The 23,490-nt window shown below is 44.6% G+C and overlaps 1 pseudogene; it reads right to left on the bottom strand.

Moving 5' to 3' along the window:
• Positions 1-7,122: 7,122 nt before the first annotated feature.
• LOC138419640 (putative killer cell immunoglobulin-like receptor like protein KIR3DP1) lies at positions 7,123-23,087 on the bottom strand (annotated as a pseudogene).
• Positions 23,088-23,490: the final 403 nt, after the last annotated feature.

Below are 23,490 nucleotides of genomic sequence, written 5' to 3' on the forward strand. Positions count from 1 at the left end.
CTCTTTCAGAAGGCCAAGGGCAGACATACACCCAGTTCCGCTGTTGTTCATAGACAGGAAAGAACCTCAGTAAGGGCAGCGATTCCACACCATTGTGCTGGGGGTGGGGGTTGTTAACATTAGTGATGCTCCCTAAGTAATAAATCTGGGCTCTTCTTGATCATATGTATATAATGAAGTAACAGTACAGTCACCTTTCTTAAAATCTTTTACTTACTATCATGTTTCAGAATTGATCTGTATTCTTGTCATTTCAGTTTGTGCATTTTTACTGCCATATAGTGTTGCATTGCAGATATTAAAACCACAAATTTTAAAAAATTAAGAAAAATTATTGAAGTATAGTTCATTTCTGCCATACAACAAATTGATTCAGCTCAACATATATATTCTTTTCCATTATGATTTATGGCAATATACTAAATAGAATTCCCTGTGCCATACTGTAGGACCTCATTCTTTATCCATTCTATGTATAAATAGTTGCATCTGCTCATCCCAAGCTCCCAGTCCTTCCCTCCTTGGCAACTACAAGCCTGTTCTCTATGTCTGTGAGTCTGTTCCTGTTTCATTGATATGTTCCTTTTAGATCCACATATGGGTGATATCACATGAAAATGGTCTTTCTCTTTCTGTCTGCTTCCATTAATATGTTAAACTCCAGGTCCATCCATGCTGCTGCAAATGGCATGATTTCATTTTTTAAACGTCTGGGTGATATTCCATTCTCGGTGTGTATAAGTGTTTGAGTGGTGTTCCATTCTCTGTGTGTATAAACATATACATCTTTTTTATCCATTCATCTCTCAATGGACAATTAGGCTGTTCTGATGTCTTGCTGCTATGAACATAGGGGTGCATGAATCTTTTCAAGGTATAGTTTTTTTTCCAGATATGTGCTCAGGACTGGAATTGTTGGATCATATGGAAACTCTGTTATTACTCTTTTGGAGGAACTGCCATACTGTTTTCCACAGTGGCTGCACTGGTTTCCATTCCCCCAACAGTGTAAGAGGGTTTCCCTCTTCTCCACACCCTCTCCAGCATCTATTATTCATCTACTGTCTAATGATGGCCATTCTGACCGGTATGAGGTGGTACCTCCTTGCTGTGTCAATTTACCTTTCTCTACTAATTAGCAATGCTGAGCAGATTCATATGCCTGCTGGCCATCTGCGTATTTTCTTTTAAACCACAGATATCAATTGTGAGAGTGACGTCTATGGATTTCATCTAAAATCAACAACATGTCTGCTAATGTCTCATGAATGTGCTTTGAGTCCAACCTCACTTTGCTTGTCAAGGGACAGAGTGCTGAGGTCTTCAGGAAAGGAACAGTGACTTTATTTGGAAAGCCAGCAGACTAACGAGATGGCGAACTTGTGCCCCACAGAATCATCTTACCTGAGTTAGATGGGCTTTTTGCAAAGTTAGCGGGATGGTCGAACAGTGTTTACTGAACGTAAAATAGCCCTAGCCCTTGGGGAGGAAAATTCCAAGAAGAAGGGAGAACAATATTGATTAAATACCCACCTGTGAACTCACACTTTCACACTTACACACACACACACACACACACTAAAAGGGGAGGAAGTGTGGCTGGTTGTTGCAGTGTTTTAATTAACAAATTAATGGCTGTGCTGGCTCTTTGTCGCTGTGCACAGCTTTTCTCTAATTGTGGGAAGGGGGCTGCTCTTTGCTGTGATGCAGGGTCTCTCATCGCCGTGGCTTCTCTTGTTGTGGAGCACCCGCTCTAGGCACATGGGCTTGTGGCTGACGGGTTTAAGTGCACTGAGACATGCAGAATCTTCCCGATCTTGGGATCGGGCCCGTGTCCCCCACATGGGCAGGCAGATTCCCAACCACTGGATCACCCTTTTTTTCCACTTAATTTATTTATTTTTAATTTGAGGACAATTACAATACTGTGATGGCTTCTGCCATACATCAACATGGATCAGCCATAGCTATACTTATGTCCCCTCCACTGTGGAAATCTTTTAATCCAGGAATCCTTTGTTCTTGAAGCTGTCCGTGCAGGTCTGGTCATAATGTCCCTTTAAGTCCCTGACAAGACAAAAGCTTCTGTCTGTCTGCCACTTTTTATCACTTTATGAATGGCAAGTACTATACCTTTCAGGTCCAGAGCCTTGATAATAGTATTAGTCCCACAGTCGTGTTTGAGTCTTTGTGATCCCATGGGCTGCAACCCACCAGATTCCTCTGTCCATGGGGGTTCTCCAGGCAAGAATGCTGGGGTGTGTTGCCATTTCCTTCTCCAGGAGATCTTCCCAACCAAGGGTTTGTCTCAGGTCTCCTGCATTGCAGGCAGATTCTTTATCGTCTGAATCACCAGGAAAGCCCACCAGCAACATAATGCAGTTCAATATTTCCTCCCACAATTAACATTGCCATTGTTTTCCATTTACTTTTATCACGGACATGGTGGGATTTTGGCATCATGCTTTCACTCTCAGTGCAGCATAACACTGAGGTGAAATACACCATAAATTTAAAAATAGAGGTATGAATACAATGCTAGATTTCTAATTAAAAAACAGGTATGCCAGAAAGATGTTATGGGGAGGGAGGTGGGAGGGGGGTTCATGTTTGGGAATGCATGTAAGAATTAAAGATTTTAAAATTTAAAAAAAAAAAAAAAAAACAAAAACAAAAAAAAAAAATAAAATAAAATTTTTTCAAAAAAAAAAAATAAAAAACAGGTATGCAACAAGCAACAAAGATTTACTGTATAGCACAGGGAACTATAGTCAATATCTTGTAATAACCTAAAATGGAGAATAATCTTAAAAATAATGTACACATGTTTGTATAACTGAAAATCACCTTCCTGTGCACCTGAAACATTGTAAGTCAACTACACTCAATAAAATATGTATATTATGAGATTAAAAATGGAACCAGTGAAATAAATAAATTTTAAAATGAAGTGAAAGAAAATGAAGTCACTCAGTCGTGTCCGACTCTTTGCAACCCTATGCAGTGTAGGCTGGCAGGCTCCAATGTTCATGGGATTTTCCACACAAGAATACTGGAATGCATCACCATTTCCTTCTCCAAATAGTGCAGGCCAACTGCAGCATACTCCCTGATGGTCTGTGTGCTCACTCTCACATTCCAACTCTGCATACAGTGTATTCACATGGGCACCCTGAGCTGCCCAAAAGAGTCTCAGCCCAGATGGTGAGTTTGTGGAAGGTCCCTGGAAGGAAGTCAGAGGCTGAGTCCCAGGACCTCCCCACCACTCACTGCACAGCTCAGCTCAGGAACCCTTCCAGGTTTCACCAGCATGACTCTAGAATCCAGTGCCCCCACCTCACCCCCCAACAAGTTCCCAGGGCTCAAGTGAGACATGGGTCCCTGGAGCCCTGCGAGGATTCACCTGCAGGGTTTGGGGTCCTCTGGCCCAGAATCAGCCCTGGAAGTGAGAGATTTGCCACTGAAACCATGGGTTGTTTGTCTCCCCGTCAGGATCCCTGGCCCCTACAGCTGCCCAAGCCCTGAGGTTCCTGTGAACTGGGGGCGGGGTGGGCATACTGTGCCCTTTTGCGGTCCCCTCCCTGTCCTGCACATCTGGCCAAGGCAGAGAAGTACAGAGGGGATGGAAGGCATGTCTGCAGCTCTGAGCGCCCAGGCGCCCCACCCCCGCCCTGAACAGATGAGGAGACCACGGGGCCCTAGAGGTCAAACAGGGTGTGGTCCCTGGAGGGTGTCGCAGCCTTTCGGGGTTCCCACGGCCGTGGGCCCACTGCAAGGGGGCAGCCCCTCTGTGGACCTGGCTCTGATGTCTCCAGGCAGGGCTCAGGAGGCATCTAGTCCCGACCTGAGGTCTCACCTCTTTCTCTTTCTGCCTGGTCTGACCGCCTGCTCTAGAGGGTGGGACCTGGGTTCTCGTCCTGAGTCAGCCCTGGACAGTCTGGTTCCAAATAGGACTCAGAATTTTATTTTCCCAGTCTCATCCAGAAATGGAATTTACTTCTCGTCTTGGGTCAGTTCATAATTATTGCAGAGCACCTACTCTGTACCAGACATTGATGCTATCCAGAAGAAATATACCCATGACCCAGGTAAACCCATCCTCTGTAGGTGCTTGAAGAACTAAGATTCTGCAGAATGCGAGCATCAATGCTGATAATCAATTATTTTTTTAAAAGAAGAAATATGAGAATAACTGGGCTCCATGTCTACACTGTACACATTAAAAAAAAAAAAGAAGCTCCTGAACTCTGGTCCAAGCACTTCAAAGCAAAAAAAAAAAAAAAAAAAAAAAAAAATTTGGGAAAAAGTGAAAACAGTGACAGATTTTCTTTTCTTGGGCTCCAAAATTACTGCAGATAGTAACTGCAGCCATAAAATAAAAGACCTTTCTCCTTGGATGAAAAGCTGTGACAAACCTATACAGTGTATTAGAAAGCAGTGTGCCAACAGAGGTCCGTATAGTCAAAGCTGTGGTTTTCTAGTAGGCATATACAGATGTGAGAGTCGGACATAAAGAAGGCTGAGCACTGAAGAACATGTTTTTAGACTGTGGTGCTGGGCAAGACTCTCGAGAGTCCTTTGGACAGCAAGGAGATCAAACCTATCAATCCTAAAGGAAACCTCGGACGCGGAGTGTCTCCTCCCGGCTGCCGCTGACCTCGGACGCGGAGTAGCTCCTCCCAGCTGCCGCCCCGACCTCGAATTGGGTAGCTCCTCTCAGCTGTTCCTGCGCCATCGCAGCCTGGCACTCTTGGCCACTGCCCCTGACCTCGGACGTGGGGTAATTCCTCTCGGCCTCGCTTAGTGCACCGGCTCGCAGCCACCCGTGCTTAGTGCGCTGACTCACAGCTGCCTGCTTAGTGGTCCCATCACTTCATGGCAAATAGATGGAGAAACAGTGGAAATGGTGGCTGACTTTAGGTTTCTGGGCTCCAAAATCACTGCAGATAGTGACTGCATCCTTGAAATTAAAAGACTTACTCCTTTGAGGGAAACTTATGACCAACCTAGACAGCATATTGAAAAGCAGAGACAGTACTTTGCCAACAAAGGTCCGTCTAGTCAAGGATATGGTTTTTCCTGTGGTCATGTATGGATGTGAGAGTTGGACTGTAAAGAAAGCTGAGCACCAAAGAATTGATGCTTTTGAACTGTGGTGTTGGAGAGGACTCTTGAGAGTCCCTTGGACTGCAAGGAGATCCAACCAGTCCATACTAAAGGAGATCAGTCCTGGCTGTTCATTGGTAGGACTGGTGTTGAAGCTGAAACTCCTATACTTAGGCTACCTGATGTGAAGAGCTGACTCATTTGAAAAGACCCTGATGCAGGAGGAGAAGGGGACGATGGAGGATGAGATGGTGGGATGGCATCACTGACTCAATGGACATGGGTTTGGGTGGACTCCAGGAGTTGGTGATGGATAGGGAGGCCAGGCATGCTGAGGTTCATGGTGTTGCAAAGAGTCAGACAAGACTGAGTGACTGAACTGAACTGAACTGAACATATGTTATGAAATGATTGCATGTGCAGATATATCACACAGCAGTGTGGTATATGCTCACTCACAACAGCAACAAGAATTGGAGCTGCAGCATGTCTTCATTTCTAGTGATCCTGATATTTCTCTTACTAAAACCGTTCTTGAGTTATTTAGTCCTAAGGCAGGAGAAAGTACACACACACACACAGAGCTCAATGAGCAGCTAAGGCTCCATATAGCTTGACCTTCACCCCATTTGCCAGCTTAGTTCACACTGGGGTCCTCATGGTGTTATCCTCTTCAGCCATCTGCTTGGTTGTGCCAAGCCACATTGTACCACCATTTGATAGTTTAAAAGGCACGAGATTCTCAAACTCTGCTTTGGTGAAAAGAAGTGAAAAAGACAAAATGCTCAATTATTGATGGATTAACACAACACATGCAAAGCCTCCCCAGGGCAAGTGTTCCCTCTGCAGCCCTTCAGTGATCCAGAGTGAAATGTCCAGTAGAATTTTCTGTGATGATGGGACTTTTCAAACATTGGCTCTGTCTAGCACCATGGCACCTGGCCACATGATGCTACTGAGCACGTGAAATGTGGTGGGTGTGACTGAAAAACTGAATGGTTTACTTCATATACGTGTAGAGTCATTGTCTGTATCATGTGGCTGGGTGAGTACTTTATTGGCCAGTGCGGATCCAGACTAGGGGGATCTTGTTGTCCTGTGTCTACCCCTGGAACCCAAGCACCCTCACACACATGGCTGGGAAAAGGCTGAGGGGGCTTCCCCGGTGGCTCAGTGGTAAAGAATCCACCTGCCAATGCAAGAGACATGAGAGACGTGGGTTCGATCACTGGGTCAAGAAGATCCCCTCGAGAAGGGAATGGCAACCCACTCCAGGATTCTTACCTGGAGAATCCCATGCACAGAGGAGCCTAGCAATTTACACAGTGTCCAAGGGGTCACAAAGAGTCAGACGTGACTGCATCAATGTAGCACGAGCACACGCAGCCTCGTATGGCTAGTGGCACCATATTGGCTATCTCAAACAGGATATACTTCATCTTTTTATTTTGCCAACTAGCATTGGCTTTATTGTTTTTCATGGAAAGCATTTTATTTTAAATATAGCAGTGTGCACGTGGCAATCTTAAGCTTTCAATCTATCTCTCCTGCCACCCTTCCCCTCTGTAACTCTAAGATTGTTCTCTAAGTCTACAAGTCTGTTCCTGTCTTGTAAATAACCTCATCCTTGTAAAATGTTACCGAATAGACGTTTTATTTTTTATTTTTATTTTTTTAAACTGAATAATTTGATGAATCAACTCGCAAATTTTTTTATGCTTTATTGGAATTTTAGAAAAAGTAGGATGATCATAGTCACCTACACAGTATTTGTGATTGATTATAACTTCTCCCCAAATCATGAGATAGATAAAATAGAGTCCTAGAATAGCCAGGAGATTACTAAGAGGTGGTAGGATTTTTCAAGATGATCCTATAATTCTTGGACTCCACTGTTTGTCTCAGAGCTGCCGGGCTGCTTTGGAGGAGGAGAAGGAGTTTCCATGCAGGAACTCCTTTAGAAAGAAATCAAGGTCCTCGATTTGTAACACTCTGTGTTCAGAGCATGGGGCCAGGTCAGGGCTCAGCACAGTCTTGGTTCACGTTGAATTCCTCGTAGATACGGGGCTCGGTGTAGGCGTGCATGGGGCTCATAGGAGTGGGAGTGATTTGTCTCTTGGAGAGGGTCCCATGGTTCAAGTGGGCATATATCACGTCTACTGCTGCAGAGTCCTGAGAGGAGAGAGGTGAGAATGATGGACTGAGACGTGACCTTCCAAGGCTCGGCCACTGGGCATTGGAGGGGCTCAGACTATGCCAAGTGGTTGGGCTGGGAGGACTCACCAGCTTGGTCTTCACTGCTTGGTCTTCCTGGGGTTCTCCTTCCATGATGGCAACATCTGCGAATGGAAGAGAGTCAAGGCTTTTTGGGGTGGAGGCAATTATTCCAGACCTCTGTATCTTTGATAGTTACATCAAAGCCAGAATAAGGCAGGGGTGTGCCCCAAGTTGCTGAGCCTGTCTACACCACAAATCATAAAACAAAGCAAAACAACAGCCAAAAGGAAAAAAAAAAAGACCCATATACAAGCCCAGCCATTCAGGACTGTCCCAGGAACCTATGCAAACCCATGGACCCATCCTACATCTTCTGTTACTGCCCATCCTTTTCTGCATATCAGCAGATTCCTAAGATCAAGTAGGGGAGAAGAACAGATGGTTGCAGTTGAAGGGAAGAACAGGGCTTGTCATGTCCCTGGTGGCCCAGGGATTACAAGCCCACCTTCCAGTGCAGGGGGCACAGGTTCTGTCCCCGGTGGGAGATCTATGATCCCTTATGCCTTGAAGCAACTAAGTCTCACAAGCTGCAACTGTTGAGCTTCAGGCTCTGGAGCCTTGAACCACACCCCAGCACTGCAAAGAGGATCCCCCGTGGTGCAGCCAAGAGCTGGTTCAGCCAAGAATGAATGAACAGATATTTTCAAAAAAGAACAAGGTTCCATGGATCTCTGGAAGATGTTCCCTCAGGGATTACAACACTGGACATCAGTTTTTAACCTACAGGAAGTGAAAACGCCATTCTCTGCTATGAGCCCACCTTCCCTTGGGTCAGATGATGCTGAGCTCACCACCTTCAGACTTACGAGTTTGGGTGGAACACCAGTGACAGACAAGAGCAGCGAGGATGATGCTGGTAGAGGTGAAGGCTATGGAGAGCCCAAGGACAATGTACCACGTGCTGGAGTGGCCTTGAGGAAGCCTTGTTTCTGCCAACAAGCAAACGGTGAAGGTCTGGATATTCACTGCGCACGCTGTGCCCCAACAGACTGGATTTATTGTATCCTTGTGTCAAACTGTGTTAGCATCTCTCAACCTGATCAGTTATGGTCTCTACTTCCTAGGAGGTACCAACGCATCCAGGAGAGATACTAGCTGTGGATAAAGCAAGGAGGCAGTGCAAGACCAGCTGAGGTCTGAAACAAGGTCCCCTGGGCACTGATGGCGTTTTTCTCTGCTGCCCCATATGACAAGGCATGGTACTTTTGTGTGAATGCAGACCGCATTAATCCATAATACATTTCCCCTCCATCCACATAGACCTGGAGTGGAATCCTCAAGAAGACACGACACTTGTATATCTGAACTCTGGAATGTTTTCTTCATAAAACACTAACAGAGGAATAACTCATATTTAAGGTGCTCCAGAATCACTGCAGATGGTGACTGCAGCCATGAAATTAAAAGACGCTTACTCCTTGGAAGAAAAGTTATGACCAGCCTAGATAGTATATTCAAGAGCAGAGACATTACTTTGCCAACTAAGGTCTACCTAGTCAGGGCTATGGTTTTTCCTGTGGTCATGTATGGATGTGAGAGTTGGACTGTGAAGAAGGCTGAGCGCCAAATAATTGATGCGTTTTGAACTGTGGTGTTGGAGAAGACTCTTGAGGATCCCTTGGACTGCAAGGATATCCAACCAGTCCATTCTGAAGGAGATCTGCCCTGGGATTTCTTTGGAAGGAATGATGCTAAAGCTGAAGCTCCAGTACTTTGGCCACCTCATGCGAAGAGTTGACTCAGTGGAAAAACTCTGATGCTGGGAGAGATTGGGGGCAGGAGGAGAAGGGGACGACAGAGGATGAGATGGCTGGATGGCATCATGGACTTGATGGACATGAGTCTGAGTGAACTCCGGGAGTTGGTGATGGACAGGGAGGCCTGGCGTGCTGCGATTCATGGGGTCGCAAAGAGTCGGACACAACTGAGTGACTGAACTGAACTGAACTGAAGATGCTCCCTAAAATTCTCCCCTTCCCCTGCAACATCTATCCCCTTAAGATCCTGGTTGAGGGAGGGTAAGCATCTCCCTTAAGCATGAGATCAGGTCACTCTCACTCTCTTTGTCCAGTTTAGAAGTTCCCACTCCCCAAGCATGAGAAGCTCAATGCCCCCTGTGGGTCTCCTGCAGACCGTGGTCTCAAATGCTAACATAACAGGGATGTTGAGGAGCCTAAAGTCACAGAGCTGGGAGGTGGCAGCCATCACTCACACAGGAGCCCTCTGTCTTCTCAGAAACTTGCTGAGATAGGAGACCATCTTGCTTACCTTCTGTGGTGTGTGGATACATGTGTGATGGGCAAGTACTTGTAGTGGATCCTAGGGGAAAAAAACCAGATGGGGTGAGCAAGTAACCTTCTTTGCCCCACTGAAGGAGGACTGTTGTTTCTGGAAGCTTGACCTCCTGCCTGTCCTTGACTCTCTCATCCCTCAGAGCACTGATGGGGGAAGGTAGAGCGTTGGGCCCCTCTTGTGAATGCCCTGAGTGGAATCTCCATCCTGGAGAAGGGATGTTGGAAGGAGGTGGGAAGGATATGCCTGAGAAAGACAGCTGCAAACAAGAGACATTCTGCTCCAGGAACGAGTGTCTGTGCTCCTTAATTGGGATATCACCTGTGTGTCAGAGGTGCTACTGGGAAAACACTAAGAGCAAGGGGCCAATGCAATCTCTGATCTTCCCAAATCAGCCCAGCCTCTCCTCCTCCTGGGTATACCCTGACCCTTTTCTTTATTGCCTGGATAGACAGGACTCTGATGTGGACCATCCATACAGGAGGTGGAAGAGGGTTGAAATGCTATCTATCATTTTTCTTCCTCTTTGATGCTTATTGCCTCCATTTCTTCAGAAGCCCTGTGGTTCCCTTGAAACCTGTACAGGGCCCCTGAGCTAGAGGCCAGTGATAGAGTAAGATGTTATGGAAAAAGCCAAATGGACTTCTTGGCCAATGTAATGTGATTTAGTGCATTGTGAACCATGGGACTCTTCATGGGTTCTCCAGGCAAGAACAGTGGAGTGGGTTGCCATTTCCTCCTACGGGACTACCTTTTGTCAAAACTCTTCATTATAACCCATCAGTCTTGGGTAGCCCTGCACAACATGGCTTACAGCTTCATTGAGTTATGCAAGCACCTTCACCAGGACAAGGCTGTGATCCGTGAAGGGGAGATGGTGAAGGACAGAGGAACCTGTCATGCTGCAGTCCACAGGTCGCTAAGAATTGGACACAGCCTAGCAACTGGACAGCAACAAGAAAGCATGGGCCAGGAAGAGGTTCCTCACCTGCGACAGACAGAAACAGTGGGTCTCTGGAGTGTGACCAGGAGTAGGGAGAGCGAGTGAAGGAGCCGTGGCACCTGTAGACCCCACTGTGGGCTGGGGTCCCAGGACCCAGAGGGAACTCTGCCTGCGTCAGGGAATGTTTAATGGGAGGACTCCTACTTGCTGTTTCTCATAAATCCTCTGTTCCTTATCAGCTTCTGCCAGAGGCGAGTAGAACTGCACGCAGCTCTCAGGACTGAGGTCACTGTGTGAGACAGGCCTGGGTCTCCTTCAGTAAACATTCCCCTTATGACAAAACTGCCCAGTCTCAATCCTCTTTCTTGAGATACGGATTGTCTCCTGATCTTGTGACCATTATTAATCCCTTGTTCCCTTGGTAATGGTTTCTGTAGTTTGGTTTTCTGATTTTTGCCACTGTCAAAAGAAATTTCTTGTACATCAGCCTTTATATACTCACAGAAAGATCATTAAAGCACCTTTGCTCCATCAGAGCTTGGGTCCCCTTGTCTGTCTGTCTTTCTTTCATTCTCTCTCTCTCTCTCTCTCTCTCCCTCCCTCCCTCCAGTTCTCTCTTTCAGTTTCTTATTGTCAACTCCAGACCACCAGGTTTTGGTTCATTAAAGGACCCCAACAAGTGGTGCCCAGAACACAGACACTGGTATTCGTGGCATTTCGGACAGAGTGACTCCAGGCTTATTGAGGTCAGGGCCTATGGAGGTCGGTAAGTGCTAAGACACGGGTCAGACGGCTAGAAAGCCCCATCATTTCTCTATTTTACTTCACCATTTGTTTAAAGCTCAGGGACTTTTGGTTTTGCACCAATGAATAGAGGCTTACTTTCAAACACTGGTTAAATGTAATCCTTGGTTCCCTTATAAATGCAGTTTTGATTTAGAAATTTGGCATAATTTTGTGACATTGTACAGGAGACAGGGATCAAGACCATTCCCATGGAAAAGAAATGCAAAAAGGCGAAATGGCTGTCTGGGGAGGCCTTACAAATAGCTGTGAAAAGAAGAGAAGCGAAAAGCAAAGGACAAAAGGAAAGATATAAGCATCTGAATGCAGAGTTCCAAAGAATAGCAAGAAGAGATAAGAAAGCCTTCCTCAGCGATCAATGCAAAGAAATAGAGGAAAATAACAGAATGGGAAAGACTAGAGATCTCTTCAAGAAAATTAGAGATACCAAGGGAGCATTTCATGCAAAGATGGGCTCGATAAAGGACAGAAATGGTATGGACCTAATAGAACCAGAAGATATTAAGAAGAGATGGCAAGAATACACAGAAGAACTGTACAAAAAAGATCTTCAAGACCAAGATAATCACAATGGTATGATCACTCACACTTACCTAGAGCCAGACATCCTGGAATGTGAAGTCAAGTGGGCTTTAGGAAGCATCACTATGAACAAAGCTAGTGTAGGTGATGGAATTCCAGTAGAGCTATTTCAAATCCTGAAAGATGATGCTGTGAAAGCGCTGCACTCAATATGCCAGCAAATTTGGAAAACTCAGCAGTGGCCACGGGACTGGAAAAGGTCAGTTTTCATTCCAATCCCAAAGAAAGGCAATGCCAAAAAATGCTCAAACTACTGTACAATTGCACTCATCTCACATACTAGTAAACTAATGCTCAAAATTCTCCAAGCCAGGCTTCAGCAATATGTGATCCGTGAACTCCCTGATGTTCAAGCTGGTTTTAGAAAAGGCAGAAGAACCAGAGATCAAAGGGCCAACATCCTCTGGATCATGGAAAAAGCAAGAGAGTTCCAGAAAAACATCTATTTCTGCTTTATTGACTATGCCAAAGCCTTTGACTGTGTGGATCAAAATAAACTGTGGAAAATTCTGAAAGAGATGGGAATACCAGACCACCTGATCTGCCTCTTGAGAAACCTATTTGCTGATCAGGAAGCAACAGTTCGAACTGGACAGGGAACAACAGACTGGTTCCAAATCAAGGCTGTATATTGTCACCCTGCTTATTTAACTTATATGAGGAGTACATCGTGAGAAACACTGGGTTGGAGGAAGCACAAGCTGGAATCCAGATTGCCAGGAGAAATATCAATAACCTCAGATATGCAGATGACATCACCCTTATGGCAGAAAGTGAAGAGGAACTAAAAAGTCTCTTGATGAAAGTGAAAGAGGAGAGTGAAAAAGTTGGCTTAAAGCTCAACATTCAGAAAATGAAGATCATGGCATCTGGTCCCATCACTTCATGGGAAATAGATGGAGAAACAGTGGAAACAGTGTCAGACTTTATTTTTTGGGGCTCCAAAATCACTGCAGATGGTGACTGCAGTCATGAAACTAAAAGATGTTTACTCCTTGGAAGAAAAGTTATGACCAACCTAGATAGCATATTGAAAAGCAGAGACATTACTTTGCCAACAAAGGTCCACCTAGTCAAGGCTATGGTTTTTCCAGTGGTCATGTATGGATGTGAGAGTTGGACTGTGAAGAAGGCTGAGCGCTGAAGAATTGATGCTTTTGAGCTGTGGTGTTGGAGAAGACTCTTGAGAGTCCCTTGGACCGCAAGGAGATCCAACCAGTCCATTCTGAAGGAGATGAGCCCTGGGATTTCTTTGGAAGGAATGATGCTAAAGCTGAAGCTCCAGTACTTTGGCCACCTCATGCGAAGAGTTGACTCATTGGAAAAGACTCTGATGCTGGGAGAGATTGGGGGCAGGAGGAGAAGGGGACGACAGAGGATGAGATGGCTGGATGGCATCACCGACTGGGTGGACGTGAGTCTGAGTGAACTCCGGGAGTTGGTGATGGACAGGGAGGCCTGGCGTGCTGGGATTCATGGGGTTGCAAAGAATCGGACACGTCTGAGTGACTGAACTGAGCTGAACTGAAAATAATCTCTTAGGATTGGGGTAACTTAAGTTTCTAGAGTTTTATTTAGTTTAGAAACTAAAAAATAAAAGGTTATTAAATTTCTAGAGTTATTACTTAGTTTCTAAACTAAATAATAAAAGGTTATTAAATAGCTAGATCATTTCCAAATAAAATAAGATTTTAAAACATTAATTACTGAACATTAACTTCCTCTTACAGAAAAACTAAAAAGATTTTAAACTATTAAGATGAATATAAATATATATTTATATATATAATAAATATATCTTATGATATAATAAGTATATTCAGCAACCTATAAAATACTAATATACAAGACACTTCACAGTTGCTAAAGAAAAGTAAAATATATACTTTTAATAAAAAGGTATAAGAAATGGCAAAAAAATGAATACAAAAATATAAAAATGGTTTATGACAAATGAAAGAGAACTTTATGTCAAATAGATTTAACTCATTACCCTGAACTTTCTTTCTCTTCCTTCTTACATTTCTCAATCAATACAAATTCTTCTTCTTTTGTATGGGCCACACGTCTCCGAGGTGAAACTACACGACATGTTATAACGCACCTATCAACTTACTTTGCAATAATGAGAACACCTAATTCTATAAAAACAGACAATGGGCCAGCCTATATTTCTAAGCAGTTCAAACAATTTTTACATTCATTCTCTATTAAACAGATTACAGACATTCCTTATTATCCACAAGCACAAAACATAATTAAACAAACACATTACACACTGAAGCTACAAGTAAAAAATTAAATAAGGGGATATACACAGGAACACTTTTATCTTCCTTTTATCTAGAGCAAACTTTACTAGATTCTAATGCAATATAAGCCTATAGCTACTGTTAATATAGCTTTATTTCTGTTTCCAGTCTGTAAGATTCTTAAAACAAAATAACATCAAATTCAATGCCTGTTTCACAATACAAAATTAAAACAACATAAAAAAGACACCATTTGCCAAATAAGTTATTTGTTCGTAAGGTATCAAAAGTGCAAACTATTCACCTTCTTTTCAGGTCTGTCTTGAAAGTATAATCATCTTCCTTAACACACTGAACAGAGAGATTCAACAGCAGCCAGGCTGCGTTTCTTTTCCGGGGACAAGGTTAAATATTTGGATACGAGCAGCGTTCCATTTGTCGCGTTGTTCTGCATCAACTTTTCAATAATTTCACTTAGGAAAAAATGTTTGAGTGTTTGCTCCTAATCCTTTACCCCAAATAACACAAACCACTTAAAACACAGTCAGATCCCATTTCTTTTCATATCAGGCAAAATGTATATACTGAATGAGGAAGAAATCAACCCATTAATTCAAAACCACAGCCAAGTAGCAGTCCCCAAACAGATCTCTAGATGATTTTTCTTTAACTGAAATATTTCCTAGGAATGTTTTCATCATTATCACTTTCCTTTCTTTCTATGACTCTTGTTAATATAGCAACAAACTGTTGTTAATATAGCAAATAAACAAATTGTTTATTTGTTTTAAAATTTTAAAACTTACCACAAGGAGATATTTTGACAAGAGCAGAAAAACATTTTGAAACATTAAAGACACCTCCCTTCCTTTGCCTATTTGATATCAAGAGGGGTTAACTAATCAATGGAAATCTAAGAAACTAATCTTACAGGGGAAGGGGTATACTCCTATGTCTCTAGATAGATCCAACTAACTCACATGGCTTCCTCTTCAACCTAAGGGGGCCCCCAGCATTCAAAGTAGAGATGAAACAACAAAAACCCCAGGAGGAAGAAATTCCAGTACAAGCCATGGCGGCTTCAAAAATTTCCAAAAAATGCCGCACTCGATGTCACCGACCTTATGATCTCCCTACTCGGAGACAGATAAAAATCCTTGCTAATCAAGCTGAAAATCTGATTTCTCAACAGGGAATGCCTCGGAATCCTGAAAATATATTTTTTTTCACTATGCTTGCTTTGCTTTCTTTTGCTGCCCCTGCTCAGGCTGACTTGATTGATCACACTTATTGGGCTTATATATCTAATCCCCCCTTTTTTATTGTAGGTTATAAAATGGACAGATATAGGACCAATCGTATCCACTAACAACTCAACCCATATGCCCCCTCCTTGGAACTTGGAGGGGCCCTCTCATCCTGAGAAAGAAGGAAAACTAATTAACATTTCTCTAGGCTATGAAATCTTTCCTTTATGCATGGGCCCAACAAAATTATATATTAATGTTAGTCGACCAACATGGGCTTTTGTCCTGCCTCTGAAAGAGGACTTTTGGACGCTGCTTGGGTTATTTACTGCCCTTTCTTTGTCCGTGAACTGTGTTTATACTACTGAAACTTTAGGGAAAGAGTTGAGGAAAGAACAAAGAACACTATGCAGAGGGTTTACTAATAAGAACTTGAAATATATTCTTGTTCGTTGGGACAAATGTCAGGCCAAATCAGGAAAATTAATGTTTATGGCTAATCATACAATTGTTGATTGGGGACCCCCTGGTATATGGCTATCTAACTGCTCAGATGGTATTAACAGCACTTGTGTGCTTATGTTACTCAAGTAGCATAGAAGGTTACTAACACCACAGTGGAGCACTACCATGACAGAGGACTTCTTGGGTGGCTTGACGGTGGAATGGCCCTGCCTCGTCCTCGAATCATCCTTGATAAACAGATTGGGCCTGAACAATGGGACATCTGGAAACTTGCTGCAAGGACTGAGGAACCTGGGACTTGGACTGGACATTTCACAGGGACCAGTCGTAGCCATAGCAATTATTTCTTTCACTATAATGAATCATATTTTATACAAGCCTGTGTTCCACTTCCTTTTGTTGTAGCTATAGGAAATTTACAATTCAATAAGACTTTATGTTCTGTAACTTGCATAAATTGTAAATTAGATACTTGTCTTAACTCCTCTATTTCCTGGAGAAATGACTCCCTTTTGATTCTTTGATCTTGACATAATCTGTGGTTACCAATAAATCTCCAGTGGCCCTGGGAAGAAGGCCCCATGGCTGGACTTGCTTCCTGGTTACTTACTAAACTGCTCCAGTGATATAAATGATTCATTGGATGGCTGATTCTTGGCATTTGGGGATTAATAGCTGTTTGCACCACTGCTGCTGTCACTGGTGTTGCTTTACAAATCTCGATTCAAACATAATTTTATCCAAAATTGGACTAAAGATGCTCATACTATGTGGGCCACTCAGGCTCAGATAGATGAGGATATTCCAGATAAAATACAGGAACTAAAAAGCCATCAAATGGGTTGGAGATCAATTAATAGATGTACAAAAACAGGTGATGCTAAAATGTGATTGGAATTCTACTCAGTTTTGCATTACTCCTGTTCATTTCAATAATAGTGCCTACAACTGGGAACAAGTCAAATTTCATTTACAAAACATACATGACAATGCCTCTCTGAATGTACAATTATTACAAAAAGAAATCTTTGAAACTTTTTCTCATAGTCTGCCCTCTTCCGCTAATTTGGAAACTTTAGCTGAACAACTAGCTGATCAATTATCTGGGCTAGACCCAAGTAGGATGGTTTCAAAGCATTCCCCACAGCATCGGGTCTGGAACTGTAATTTTGGTGATTCTCTTGACAATTGTATTTGTCACCTACCATTGCCTTAAGGCAAAGATCGTTAAAACTAAACAAACTCTGATGGTCAGAACTCTTTTTACAAATATTATAAGTAAGTAAGAGGGAATTGTCAGGGAATGTTTAACAGGAGGACTCCTATGTGCTGTTTCTCATAAATCCTCTGTTCCTTATCAGCTTCTGCCAGAGGCGAGTAGAACTGCACGCAGCTCTCAGGACTGAGGTCACTGTGTGAGACAGGCCTGGGTCTCCTTCAGTCAACGTTCTCCCCATGACAAAACTGCCCAGTCTCGATCCTCTTTCTTGAGATACGGATTGTCTCCAGACCTTGTGACCATTGCTAATCCCTTGTTCCCTTGGTAACGGTTGCTATACGTTTGGTTTTCTGATCTTTATCATTGTCGAAAGAAATTTCTTGTACGTCAGTCTTTATATACTCACAGAAAGATCATTAAAGCACCTTTGCTCCATCAGAGCTTGGGTCCCCGTGTCTTTCTCTCTCTCTCTCCCTCCCTCTGGCTCTCTCTTTCACTTTCTTATTGTTGACTCTGGACCACCGGGTTCTGGTCCATTAAAGGACCCCAACATGCCTGGAGTGTTCCATGGGGGCCCTGCCTTCCAGCGTGCGGGCGCCGAAAGTTCTGCCCCTCCCTGAGCAGATGGAACTGCTGAAAGACATGCTCGGAGCTGCAGAGGAAGGTCACGTTCTCTCCTGACCTCAGCATGGGGTCCCCCTGCGCTGAGAGAGAGGATTTCTTGGACAGACCTGGAAGGAGGAGACCTTGACTTAGAGCACAAAGTAACTCTAGTCCTAAACAGGGGACTAAGCCTGAAGTGGGCAACAAGAGAGGCACTGCAGTGAGAAGCCCACCCACGGCCAGGAGAGAAAGCCCCACAGCAAGGGATACGCGGCACAGGGAAAACTTCAGAAATAACTTTAATAACGGAGTGTCACTTATTATCCTTTATTTATTTATTTATTTTTTGGTGATAGACAGTAACTAGATTTATTTCAGTGATTGTTTAAAATTTTTTTTAAAATTTTACTTTATAATACTGTATTGATTTTGCCATACATCAACATGAATGTGCCACGTGTGTACATGAGTTCCCAATCCTGAACACCCCTTCCACCTCCCTCCCCATACCATCTCTCTGGGTCATCCCAGTGCACCAGCCGCAAGCATCCTGTATCCTGCATCGAACCTAGACTGGCGATTCGTTTCTTACATGATATTATACATGTTTCAATGCCATTCTCCCAAATCATCCCACCCTCTCCCTCTCCCACAAAGTCCAAAAGTTTGCTCTATACATCTGTGTCTCTTTTGCTGTCTCGCATACAGGGTTATTGTTACCATCTTTCTAAATTCTGTATATATGTGTCAGTATACCATATTGGTGTTTTTCTTTCTGGCTTACTTCACTCTGTATAATCGGCTGCAGTTTCATCCACCTCATTAGAACTGATTCAAATGTATTCTTTTTAATGGTTGAGTAATACTCCATTGTGTGTATGTATCACAGCTTTCTTATCCATTCATCTGCTGATGGACATCTAGGTTGCTTCCATGTCCTGGCTATTATAAACAGTGCTGCGATGAACATTGGGGTACACGTGTCTCTTTCAATTCTGGTTTCCTCGGTGTGTATGCCCAGAAGTGGGATTGCTGGGTCATAAGGCAGTTCTATTCCCAGTTTTTTAAGGAATCTCCACACTGTTCTCCATAGTGGCTGTACTAGTTTGCATTCCCACCAACAGTGTAAGAGAGTTCCCTTTTCTCCACACCCTCTCCAGCGTTTATTGCTTGTAGACTTTTGGATCACAGCCATTCTGACTGGTGTGAAATGGTACCTCATTGTGGTCTTGATTTGCATTTCTCTGATAATGAGTGATGTTGAACATCTTTTCATGTGTTTGTTAGCCATCCGTATGTCTTCTTTGGAGAAATGTCTATTTAGTTCTTTGGCCCATTTTTTGATTGGGTCATTTATTTTTCTGGAATTGAGCTGCATGAGTTGCTTGTATATTTTTGAGATTAGTTGTTTGTCAGTTGCTTCATTTGCTATTATTTTCTCCAATTCTGAAGGCTGTCTTTTCACCCTGCTTATATATATATAGGAACAACTGAAACACTCTAATGTACAGCAGCAATTAGCAACATCAAAAATCAACTAGACTTCAACAACATAAATAAGAAAAATATATACTCTAAAAATCAATGAGATATGTGGCTGTCGTGAAAAACGGAACCTAGTAGCTACTGCTGGGACCATCAGAAAACATGGTATTGACTCGGAAGCAGACATTATGGAGTGGAAATTGCCAGAATCTTACAGGATCTTTGACCAGCTCATTCTTGAGGGCGTGTTCAGCGCTGCCCTGTCCACCCCCAGGGGCTGGAAGAGACTCTTTAGCGGTGATGGTTGGAGGGACCACTCCCCCCTCTTTGTGCAGAAGGACCTGTTAAACTCTGAGGCTGAGCAACTTCAGGGTGTCAGCCTCCATCTTGATCACCCAGGGGCTGGACTGCAGAGCGTCTGGTACCACAGTGTGCTGCTGACAGAGGAAGGGAGCTCTGACATGAAAGCGGGAAACCAACCCCTTAACCAGCCATCAGTGGCTGCCTGAGCAGGGAACTGCCCGCATCCCTGCTCTGGTACAGTTTTCTCCTTGGGTCGTTCTTTCACATTCTTGCTCCTTCGGTCTGTCACCGGCTGTGTCTTCCCATTAGCACACAGCAGGGACTCTGTTCTCTTTTCCCTTCTGCTTTCACACCTCCTCTCTCTCTGCTTTGTTCCCTCTCCCGAGTTTGTGAGTGTCTCTGCACGCCTGTCATTCTCTCCCGGTACTGATGCTGGACTGGACACCAGACCATCTGTGACACAGAGAGCAGAAGGGACTGGTCTGGCCACACTCACCTGTGATCACGATGTCCATGGGGTTGCTGGGGGCTGACCACTCATAGGGGGAGTGTCTTAGAGAGCCATAGCATCTGTAGGTGCCCACACTTGCCAAAGTCATGGGGCCAATGGAGAAGTCAGCTGGGGCATGCCCACCAGTGAGTGTCTCTCTGCGTCTCTGGAAATGCCCTGTGCTGCTTTTTTTTTTTGTGCAGGATAAATTTGTCAGGCTGCAGCAGTGAGTGATAGTGGAGGGTCATATTCTCTCCCGACCGCACATGTGGGCCTGGGTTTGCTGAGATAGCAGGTTTTGTGAACACATCTAGGAGCAAAGGGGTTGTGAGCTTCAGTGAGTCACCCCACCTCGGTGCTATTCTTGACATCTGAAGGTGTGAAAAATGTCCATGAACCATCAAAGCCAATTACCCTTCCTGTCTGTTCTGTTGCATTTTCTTTAGCCTTGTTCTCGGGCTCTTGCTCATGCTTTTCTGTTTCTCTTTGCTCAAGACCTCCAGCCTCCTCTGTGTTTATTCTTAGCTGTTTAGCTGTTGGGTCTGCTCTAAGCTTCATGCATACATACTCAATCACTTCGGTTGTGTCTGACTCTGTGGGGCCCCATGGACTGTAGCTTGCCATGCTCTTCTGTCTATGGGATTCTCCTAGGTGAGAACACTGCAGTGGTTTGCCATGCTCTCAGCTCCATCCCATCCCTAATATGCATTTCAGGGGCTGGTTGGTTCTGAGGATTCATACTCTGGCTCCCTTCACACATATCTCCTAAAACGTGGGTGATGACTGGCATGAGATTGGGAAGGAGGTGGAGAAGAAAGGGAACATTTCCCATCTGTGACCCCCACCTCATGCCTCTGGAGAAATTCTTGGGTTGACTTGGTCTTAACTGAGACTCCAGCTCCTTCATATGGGATTACAGCTCCGTAATGGGTGGCAGGTGCTGGATCGGGGTCTCGCCTTGGCCTCCCAGCTGGCAGGCAGTGGCTTCATCCTGTCTAACTAATGCCTAAGGAGGCTCCTCCTTCCTGTGCTGGGGGAACACCTCCCTCTAGTCAACATCCTGAGTTTAAACTCTCAGAGTCTGTTCTCTTTCCATGGTTCAGTCCTGGCTGGGAATCCTGAGGACGTCTTTGGGTGCATTGCCACGTGGACCTAGGATAGGACTGCCTGCAGGCACGGGTGTCCAGGGCTGGGCTGGACCTCTTCTACCTGTGACCACTATCTGCAGGGGGTCACTGACATTGGACTGCACAGGGACAGACCTGTAGAATCCAGAACACATGTAGGACCGGGCATGTTCTCTGGTCACTGGGCCAAGGGTGAAGGTATTGAAATCATGTCCCTGGAGCTCGGGCAAACTGGTCCCAACTCCTTTGAACAGTCTGAATATTCAAATGGAGGACCAGAGTGACACCAAAGAGTCAAAGTCTGTCCTAAGTTAACCATGGGTCTTGGCCAGGCTGACAAAGAGAGCCTGTCATATTCACCTAGCAGAGAAGGAGGCAGAGGCTTTGAGAGGAAAATAGGAACAGTCTCCTCTCCCCACTGCCCCCATGGGCAGTTCCCCTTCAATTCTTCCAACTCTCCTCCCCTAAAGTGCATCACCCTGATGCTCAAGGGCACTTGGGACTTGGGAACAGACAGAGACATAGTTAACCCAGGATGGACATCATGGAGATTCTAAGCATATGATTCTCAGAAGTGATTCTTATCACTCCTTGGGTTGAGAAAATGTTGAAAAACTTTCTCTCAAAACACAAAACACTGGGGATTCCCTGTTGGTCCAGTGGTTAGGACTCAGCACTTTCTCTGCCAAGGGCCCGGGTTGATCCTTGATGAGGGAACTAAGATCCCGCAAGTTGCACGATGCAGCCAAAAGAAAACATCACAGAAAAACTGATGCCTGGAAAAGAAGTAAAAGGACTTCTGTGTTGCATTTCTTGTAGCTCAAAATGGTAAAGAATCTTCCTGCAATGGAGAACAGGGTACAATCCCTGAGCTGGCAAGATCACCTGGGCAAGGCAATGGCAACCACCTATAGTATTCTTGCCTGGAGAATCCCAAGGACAGAGGAGCCTGGTGAGCTACAGTCCGTGGGTTCCAGAGAGTCGGAGATGACCGAGTGACTAACACTAACACAACTAAGCAGTGAAAAAGCCACTTGCCTGCAAAGAAGGAAGTAAACCTCGAACCTGGCTCCTTTGTTAGCTAAACTGCATCTAATCTGTGACAAGGTCCAGGTGGCCCTGCCTGATGGCCAGCCCCTTCTGTAGGGTCAGGTCTAGCAGGCACTCCTGCAGATCCTGTTGTTAAGGCACAGTTGGAGATGCCACAAGCCACCTTGTTGGAGAGGGGTCTGTGGGGTGCAGCCTCCTGCTCCCCTCTCATGATAGAAATGGCACTCAATGGTCCTAGCCCCCTTCTCGAGGATTTGGAATGTCCCTTCAGATCCAGAGTCCAGAGCTGGGCTAACCTCTGGAGAGAGTGAAGATGAGTATCAAGGCCAATAGGAGGACCTGGGATCCACAGGGCATGCGGCTCTCACTGTACTGACAGGGGTCTCACCCCAACCCCCAGCATCCTCTGCCTCAGCCCCAACTGCTCTGCTCAACAGAGAAATAAGGGATGGGGAGGACTCACCCACAGCTGCCCAGATCCTCAGACTCACACAGAATCCTAGGAGGAAAACCCCGTCAGAGATGGCTTGTTCAGATGGACCCCATGCTCCTTGCACCCTCATCCAGGGAGCCTGGGCAGTGGTGCGAGGACCCCCCGATTTCCACCATAACCCTCTCCAATCGTGTCTTTCCAGACTCACCTAGACTCAGGAGGCTGAGGAGTGTGGGACACGTGGCTCTGCTTCTGTGAGACAGGAGGCAGAGCTGAGCAAAGCTGACTGAGTCACAGGATGTGGAAGGCGGGTGGTGCTGTTGGTACAGTCAGCCTGGTTCATGTCACATGGGAAGATGGCCAGCCTCTTCTCAGGCCAGCGATGGAAGTCTGACCTGAGCTGTATCATGGAGCATGCCTCATGACCCGAGCATCACTTTTTGTTTTCCTAAACACTATAAACATAGGAGGATTTGAGCAGGTCTTGCTGCCTTTAGGAAGTAGAACAGGTGATTCAGTTATAGCATGCAGGATGCTTTTCCCAGGCTCATGATAAATCTCATTCACCTTAACTCTTCACAGAAGACAAACTACATGTTCCCACCTTGTATGTCAGGCTCAGTGCAGGTTGCCAATTAAAGACTCATTAATAGAGACATTGATTCTTCATTGTTATAAGAGGAGACATGCATATTAAAGCTTTTAGAAAATTAAAAAAAATTCTATAGTGGTGTATATGTGATTAAGAAACTAACTGTGTTAGTTTCAGGTATACCACAAGGTGATTCAGTTATATATGCATCTATTGCTTT

This window comes from Ovis canadensis, chromosome 14 (assembly GCF_042477335.2).
Source record: "Ovis canadensis isolate MfBH-ARS-UI-01 breed Bighorn chromosome 14, ARS-UI_OviCan_v2, whole genome shotgun sequence".
In the NCBI taxonomy this organism is placed as follows: Eukaryota; Metazoa; Chordata; class Mammalia; order Artiodactyla; family Bovidae; genus Ovis; species Ovis canadensis.